Here is a 9,035-nt window from a genome sequence, read left to right as displayed (position 1 = left end):
AGCAGAATAGAAAACAGGGGGTGCCACGACCTGCACATGGGCTGGCCCATCACCGCGTGCGGGCGAAGGATGCGCGCTTGCTATAATAGAGTTAAAAGGGATTGGAACCAGGAATCGAACCCTACCCTCCCGTGAGGTAGACTGACGCTCTTAGCCATTGGGCTGCCTACATGCCAATGTTACGTAAGTGTACGCATATATAAGAACAGAACCCATAGACGATTTTGAAATATAAAACCAATCGTTTTCCTTCACTTATGGATGTCATAGTGGGTAATTTATGGTAGTTTTGGGGGCAATTTTCGTGACGGACGACCAAAAGTATTAGCTGCTTTATTATTAGGTAAAGAAGTAGGGTAGGGTATACCCCATAACTTTGAAAAAAAATCATCTTCCCTCCATTTTTCCTAGTTTCAAAATAATGCAATTACCACATAATTTGAAAACAGTAAAAAAAGTTGTTTGGAAAATTTTGAAATAAATACTAAAATAAATTAGATGGAAAATAAAGAATGACAGAAAAATAATCAATTCATTTGGAGTTGTGCTTTAAAAGTTGGAGGTAGTCAAAGTAAGGTCAAAATCTAATTTTAATTCAAGTTTATAAAATAAAAAAGTTTGAAGGAAATACGCTAACCAGAAGGGAAACACGTACTTTGTGGAATACACTTCCACTTAAGTCCGTGTGTGGTGATGTGGGGGTCACTGACAGCGGGACCCACGGGCCCACTGGTCAGCTTTGACCAGTCGCCGCGTCCTCCTCACCCGCGGCAGAACAGAGGAGCCTCACTGGCGTCGATTTGCTGACGAATGGCTGCACCTCTCGATGAGCTTGTGTAGGATCGAAAGTATGTCTAGAGGGGGGGTGATTAGACTACTTGACCAAATAAAAACTTAACCTTTTCCCCAATTTTAGTTCTTGGCAGATTTTAGCTAATTTAGGACAAGTCAAGCAATCATCATATAATTCAAGCAAGCATGCAAAGAGTATATAGGCAGCGGAAAGTAAAGCATGCAACTTGTAACAATGTAAAGGGAAGGGTTTGGAGAATTCAAACGCTATTGGAGACACGGATGTTTTTCCCGTGGTTTGGATAGGTGGTGCTATCCTACATCCACGTTGATGGAGACTTCAACCCACGAAGGGTAACGGTTGCGCGAGTCCACACAGGGCTCCACCCAAGGGTAACGGTTGCGTGAGTCCACACAGGGCTCCACCCGCGAAGGGTCCACGAAGAAGCAACCACCCACAAAGGGTCCACGAAGAAGCAACCTTGTCTATCCCACCATGGCCATCGCCCACACAGGACTTGCCTCACTAGCGGTAGATCTTCACGAAGTAGGCGATCTCCTTGCCCTTACAAACTCCTTGGTTCAACTCCACAATCTTGTCGGAGGCTCCCAAGTGACACCTAGCCAATCTAGGAGACACCACTCTCCAAGAAGTAACAAATGGTGTGTAGGTAATGAACTCCTTGCTCTTGTGCTTCAAATGATAGTCTCCCCAACACTCAACTCTCTCTCATAGGATTTGGATTTGATGGAAAGAAGATTTGAGTGGAAAGCAACTTGGGAAGGCTAGAGATCAAGATTCATATGGTAGGAATGGAATGTCTTGGTCTCAACACATGAGTAGGTGGTTCTCTCTCAGAACATATGAGTTGGAATGGTGTGTGTGTTCTGATGGCTCTCTCATCGAATGAGAAGAAGGTGGAGGGGTATATATAGCCTCCACACAAAATCCAACCGTTACACAGTTTTCCAATCTCGGTGGGACCGAATCAATAAACTCGGTCGTACCGAAAATGTAAACCTAGTGACCGTTAGAGATTTTCGGTGGGACTGACATGCAACTCGGTAGGACCGATATGGTTAGGGTTTGGGCATAACGTAATCTCGGTGAGACCGATTACACAAACTCGGCGAGACCGAATTTGGTAATTAGCTAACCAGAGAGTTGGCCAGGCAAACTCGGTGGGACCGATTTGCTCTTTCGGTGAGACCGAGTGGAACTTGGTGAGACCGAAAAGTTACAAAGGGGAAACACTGAGTTTACATTGCAATCTCGGTGGGACCGATTCGCTCTTTCGGTGAGACCGAAAAGTTACGAAAGGGAAACAGAGAGTTTGCAACCCCATCTCGGTGAGACCGAGATCCTTATCGGTAGAACCGAATTGCTAGGGTTTTGGCAGTGGATAATGACAAGTGAAACTCGGTAGCGCCGGATAGGAAGAATCGGTAAGACCGAGTTTGGCTTAGGGTTTAGGTCATATGTGGATATGGGAAAGTAGTTGAGGGTTTTGGAGCATATCACCAAGCACATGAAGCAAGAGGCTCATTAAGCAACACCTCATCCCTCCTTGATAGTATTGGCTTTTCCTAAAGACTCAATGTGATCTTGGATCACTAAAATATAAAATGAAGAGTCTTGAGCTTTTGAGCTTAAGCCAATCCTTTGTCCTTAGCATTTTGAGGGTTCCACTTTCACATCCATGCCATGCCAATCATTGAGCTTTCATGAAATAATCATCTTGGAATAGCATTAGCTCAATGAGCTATATGTTGTTATGAATTACCAAAACCACCTAGGGATAGTTGCACTTTCAGCTTGGCACATGGGGAAGATCAGGTCGAGGCAACACCGTGGGTACTCGCGAGGATCCATGGAGTGGACGGACTCGCCAACGGCGAGGTTGGCCGAAGGGCTCCAACGAAGGTGAATTGGGGCTTCTCTTCGACAAGCTTGCTCTAGCGAAGTTGATGGTTGCAAAGGGTTCGATGAAACTCTAGGAGTCTTCAGGTGCACAAAGACTCCAGGGATCGTGAGACACCGGCGTTGGAGGCTAGTTAAAACTGGTTAAATAGTTTCTCCATTCCTTATACAAAGCCATAAACTTATATTACAGGTAGCAAGGTAAAATTTAATGACTGCTTGGCAAGTTAATTTTTTTCCATTAACCGAAATCATTAATACACTCGCATGCATGTAAGGAGGGAATGGGAAAGAAGTAGCATAGTATCATTATGACTACATGCATGCAAGTGTTAAATAAGTTGATAGTACGAAAAAACGTCATTAATTTTTATCTTGATTTTTTTGCATGGTAATACGTGTCTCATTGATATCATAAAAATCAAAGTACAACTAATGTAATGACCGACATGACAAAACTAAAAAAGCAGCAGGACGTCTCAGCTTTACACCAGCGCCCGTCACCTGCCTCTGGCACCACCACAACAGCCATTGAAAGAAAAAAAAACAAATCACCTCTTCACCCAAGCTCTACACGGCTCCATCGCTGATATGCAGCTTTGCGGACCTCTAAGGTGGCTCACCAAAAGCAAAGTCATCGCCGTTGAACGAATCAGATCGGAGCAACGCCCCGGACACGCCATCAAACTCTAGATCTGGCACCCCACCACGACTACGACGCCGAAGGAGGAAACCATACCTGTCATCCATCAACCAGGAACCCAGCACACGTTCCGTCTTCCAGATGTCGTCAGTGCAAACCACAATCTACATCCGCTCCTGAACTACTTTCCAAGTTTCGCACAACATTGGAGCAAACACCGTCGCAACGGCGGAGCCCGAGAACACATGTCCATCAGGAGGATGCCGCCGCCGCCACACCATCCTTACTTGAACAAACTGATTTCCAAATCCGTCCCCAACTATAAGACCGATTGCCTCATTGGGGACATATCTAAATCCTTTTTAATCAGCGTCGCCATTGCTGCTGCCGAAACAAAGACGATGAACAGCCAAAAAAACCTAACCTACTAGGGTCGAACCTAATGCTACACAATCCACACATGTAGATCCGTCTATCCCCCTCACTACGGACGACCGAGGTCGCCGGCGGAGGGGAGCCGCCAGAGGAACGAGGAAGAGAGACTCTCATGGGGCGGCTAGGGCTTTTAGTCACCTGCTTGAGAGAAAAAGACGGAACTGCCTGTTATCTGTGCCTTTTTTTTATTTTTGCCTTTATTATTATTAGTGGCCTTGTATAGACACAGAATGTACTTTTAACAGTGATATCTAACCTAGACGAAAAGGGCGGCGAATCCCCACCCGGGCGTCTCCGCCGGTGGTACCAACTCCGAGTAGATCTCCCCTCTTCCTTCGATTCGTGGTCGAATTCGATTCCGGAGCGGCCTTTCAACGATTAAGGTAAGGAACTCGTCGCCGGATCTCCCCCGCCTGTATGTATATATATCCCCGTTTCTCTCTATCCTCATCCATCCCCAATCGACTCGTCTGCAGATCGCTGCTAGCTTTGTTCGTTCCCACCTCCACTCCAGCAAATCAAATGGAGCCTCCGCGCACAGGCCTCAAGTCTGGATCTTGCGATGATCTGGAGAACGGGCGCAGAAAAATGATGGAGGAGTATGAGGCTGGACTTGCTGGACTTTTGGAGCTTGAGGCGCTCGAGCGCGAGATGCGCGAACTTGTCCCCGCAGCGACCAGCGCAATCGCGCTCCTGGCCACTCCAAGGGTGGGTGATACGAGGGAGACCTACTGCCATGTTTGCCATGATGATTTCGAGGAGGGGGACAAGCTGAGGGCGATGCCCTGCGCCCACTCTTTCCATCAGCGCTGTATCTTCAGGGTGCTCAGTGTTAACCGTCTGTGCCCAGTCTGCAGCTACGAACTTCCGGGGGACTACTTGGAGATGCCTTGAAACCGCTCATGAAAGATTGTTTTTCTGTGATCCTTTCTTATGCAGCGTTATGTATAATTCATAATTATGCGCTGCTTTATCTATCTGTAGTGCAGATCAGCAACTTTTGTGATCTCGTTGGAGAATATTGCTCCTACAACATTATTCGGTTTAACTCTGCTATTATGCTAAACCTCAATACATATTTTTGAGATATCCCCAAACTGAGTTGTCCTGCACGCATATTTTGTCCCGCTGATGTTCTCAGATATATGTTGCTCACCTGATTGTGATTGTCATCAGCAACTGCACTTTCATAAACCATTATGCTGCTCTCTTGTGTGATCGTTGCACACATAACCTGGTTTGGCAGCAACCTATATAATGTTACAACATTTAGGAAGTTCCTTTCTGCATGGACACTATACCAGAAGTTAGTGGCCTTTGTTCGGATTGGATCAATCAATTTATTGCAGTATTGCTTGCAATGAAAAGTTGAAGTTCTGACTAAAGATATCATAAATTTTAGGTGTTTGTTAGCTAGTATCTCAGAATTGAAGAATATGTACAGCTAACTAGTGTATGTGCTAACCGGATGCAATTAAACATATCACATTTGTACTTTTTATTTAGGGCATATCACATTTGTACTTACAACTGAGGTTGACTTGGACGATACTGTGCTTGCTATGTGAGCTTGTCGCATCGGTATGAAAGAACAAGTCCAATTCAGCAAATAAAAAGGGACGCCCAACTAAAAAAAGCAAAGGTCTCTAAACAAAAAATTGGTTCATCATGAAAGGAATGTTTTGGAATAGTAGAGGTTTTGGTGACTTGACTAAACATAAACACATTGCCGATTGTGTAAGGACCATGCTTTAGATTTTGTGGCCATCACTGAGTGTGGCAAAAGGGACTTTCCAACACGTGATCTTGACCACTTTTCATGTGGTTACGATTATGAATGGCACATTCTACCACCGTCTGGGAGGTCAGGGGGTATATTGCTAGGCATTCACTTCACTTATTTGGAACTTTTGTCCACGTCAAAGGGGAAATATCATATCAAATTCCACCTATGTAATAAGTCTGACAATTTCTTGTGGAGCTTGGTGGCCGTATATGGCGCTGCTCAGGAGGAGTTCAAGTTAGCTTTTCTTAAAGAACTGGTCAACACCTGCCGAGAAAATCCCCATCCCATGTTAACTGGGGGGATTTCAATATTCTGAGATATCGGCAGGAAAAAAACAATGATCGGTTTGATTCTAGATGGCCGTTTCTTTTCAATGCGGTTATTGATATCCTTGATTTGAGGGAACTCACAATGTCCGGTCGTCAGTATACCCGGCCCAATGACCGTGCAAATCCAACCTTTGAAAAACTTGACTGGGTTCTAGTTACAACCGATTGGGAATATAAATATCCCTTCGCCTCGGTACGAGCGCTAGAAAGAATTGAGGCCTTATCGGATCACACTCCATTGCTAACCGATTTTGGCCAGGGAGCTCCAAGGGCTAATCAACATCCGTTTAAATTTGAACTGGGTTGGCTCACTCGAGAGGGTCTTCATGATCTGGTTAAGAAAGTGTGGGCGCGTCCACCTCGTGGCAACACGCCAATCCAACGATGGAATAATCGCATACGCGCTTTGCGTCGCTTCCTTCGTGGATGGGCCAAGCACACCACTGGCATTTAAAAGAAAGAGAAGTTGCGACTATCGACCTTAATTGAGACTCTGGATAAAATAGCGGAGGTGAGGTCTCTTTTGACGTAGAGATTGAGCAGAAAAGTCAGCTCAATGCTCAGCTAGCTCGCCTATTACGTGAGGAGGAAATAAAATGGTACCAATGTTGTAAGGCAGACTCCCTCGTCCTGGGAGATGATAATACGAAATACTTCCAAATGCTGGCCAACGGCAGACATAGAAAGAAACGTATCTTCGCTCTAGATCAAGAGGAGGGTCATATCGAGGGGGAGGCACCACTCAGAGATTTTATTACTAAGTATTACAAAGAACTTTTTGGACCGTCAGTTGATACAACTCTTACGATGGATGAGTCTATCATGCATGACATCCCTCAAGTTTCTACTGCGGAAAACGAATTCCTAACCTCCCCATTCTCCAAGGAGGAAATTCGAACCACCGTGTTCCAGATGGAACATAACAAGGCTCCGGGACCGGATGGGTTTCCGGTGGAGTTTTATCAATGTTTTTGGGATATGATTAAGTCGGACCTGATTCAGCCGTTTAATGAACTGCATGCCGAGAAACTTGACATTTCTCGTTTAAACTTTGGGGAAATCATCCTTCTACCCAAGACTAAGGATGCTAGTTGGATCCAACAATATAGACCGATTTGCCTACTAAATGTTAGTTTTAAAATCTTTATGAAGGTAGCGACTAATCGATTGAATGGGGTGGCTGACCATGTTGTCAAACCCACTCAAACAACATTTATGCAAGGACGCAATATACTAGATGGAGTTGTTGTACTGCATGAAACTATACATGAGCTTCACCATAAAAAGTTGAATGGAGTCATCTTTAAAATTGACTTCGAAAAAGCCTACGATAAAGTTAAATGGCCCTTGCTATTGCAAACATTACGCATGAAGGGGTTCTCGCAAAAATGGTGTCCATGGGTAGAAAGTTTTGTGTCTGGAGGTAGTGTGGCCATTAAGGTTAATGATGATGTGGGCAATTACTTTCAAACTGAAAAGGGGCTCCGCCAAGGGGACCCCACATCCCCTATTTTATTTAATATAATGGCTGATATGTTAGCTATCCTTGTTGAAAGGGCTAAGATGGTCGGACAAGTCAGTGGGGTAATTCCACATTTGGTAGAAGATGGTCTCTCCATTCTACAATATGTGGATGATGCGATCCTGTTCTTAGATCATGATTTAGAACATGCAAGAAACCTCAAATTACTATTATGTGCTTTTGAGGAACTTTCGGGTCTAAAAGTTAATTTTTATAAGAGCGAACTTTTCTGTTTTGGCGAGGCCGTGGAATTTGCACATGAGTATGCTAAAAATTTTGGTTGCCAGCTTGGGCAGTTCCCAATTCATTATCTGAGGATTCCTATTCACTATTGGCGATTAACTATAGCCGAGTGGAAGCATGTGGAAGAGAGACTAGAGAAACGCCTTGCCAGTTGGAAGGCCAAACTCTTGTCCTATGGGGGTCGATTAATTTTGATCAATTCGGTCCTCAGCAACATGGTTTTATACATGTTATCTTTCTTCCACCTTCCAAAAGGAGTTTTTCAGCGACTAGATTACTTTAGATCTAGATTTTTTGGTAGAGTGATAATGAAACCAAAAAATATCGACTGACTCGGTGGAATGTATTATGTCGACCTAAAAGCCAAGGAGAACTAGGGATCCAGGACCTTGAGATTAAAAACATTGCTCTTCTCAGCAAATGGGGGTACAAATTACCCATTGAGAATGGTGTGTGGCAGGAAATCATTCGTAATAAGTACGTGGGTTCCAAAGCGATTTCTCAAGTTTATTGGAAACCTGGCGATTCACATTTTTGGAGTGGGGTGATGAAGGCTAAGGAATTATTTTTCCAATTCGGAACCTTCTCGGTCAGGGATGTGTTGGGGGACGTAGCAGAATTTAAAATTTTCTATGCATCACCAAGATCAATCTATGGAGTTATCTAGCAACGAGGAAAAGGGGAGTGCATCTACATACCCTTGTAGATCGCGAGCGGAAGCGTTCAAGAGAACAAGGTTGATGGAGTCATACTTGTCGTGATCCAAATCATCGATGACCGAGCGCCAAACGGACGGCACCTCCGCGTTCAACACACGTACGGTTGGGAAGATGTCTCCTCCTTATTGATCCATCAAGGGGAAGGAGAGGTTGATGGAGATCCAGCAGCACGATGGCGTGGTGGTGGAAGCAACAGTGATCTCGGCAGGGCTTCGCCAAGCTCAGCGAGAGGGAGAGGTGTCACAGGAGGGAGAGGGAGGCGCTAGGGGCTAGCGTGCGCATCCCTCCCTCCCCCCTCTTTATATAGGGGTCTAGGGGGCGCCAGCCCCTCTAGATTCCATCTAGATGGGGGGGGGGGGGCGGCGGGCAAGGGGGGTGGCTTGCCCCCCAAGCCAAGTGGGGCGCCCCCACCCCTAGGGTTTCCAACCCTAGGCGCAGGGGGAGGCCCAAGGGGGGCGCACCAGCCCATCAGGGGCTGGTTCCCCTCCCACTTCAGCCCATGGGGCCCTCCAGGATAGATGGCCCACCCGGTGGACCCCCGGGACCCTTCCGATGGTCTCGATACAATATCGGTGACCCCCGAAACTTTCCCGGTGGTCGAAACTGGACTTCCTATATACAATTCTTCACCTTCGGATCATTCCG

General features: G+C 45.6%; 1 long non-coding RNA gene across 1 annotated transcript; it reads left to right on the top strand.

The window, feature by feature from the left end:
• Positions 1-4,016: 4,016 nt before the first annotated feature.
• Positions 4,017-4,884, top strand: LOC119318851. The gene is made up of 2 exons (XR_005154260.1): positions 4,017-4,174; positions 4,268-4,884. It is a non-coding gene; the product is annotated as an uncharacterized LOC119318851 (long non-coding RNA).
• The last annotated feature ends 4,151 nt before the right edge of the window (positions 4,885-9,035 follow it).

This window comes from Triticum dicoccoides, chromosome 6A, assembly GCF_002162155.2.
Source record: "Triticum dicoccoides isolate Atlit2015 ecotype Zavitan chromosome 6A, WEW_v2.0, whole genome shotgun sequence".
NCBI lineage: Eukaryota > Viridiplantae > Streptophyta > Magnoliopsida > Poales > Poaceae > Triticum > Triticum dicoccoides.
This window is presented reverse-complemented; position numbering and strand designations above follow the sequence as displayed.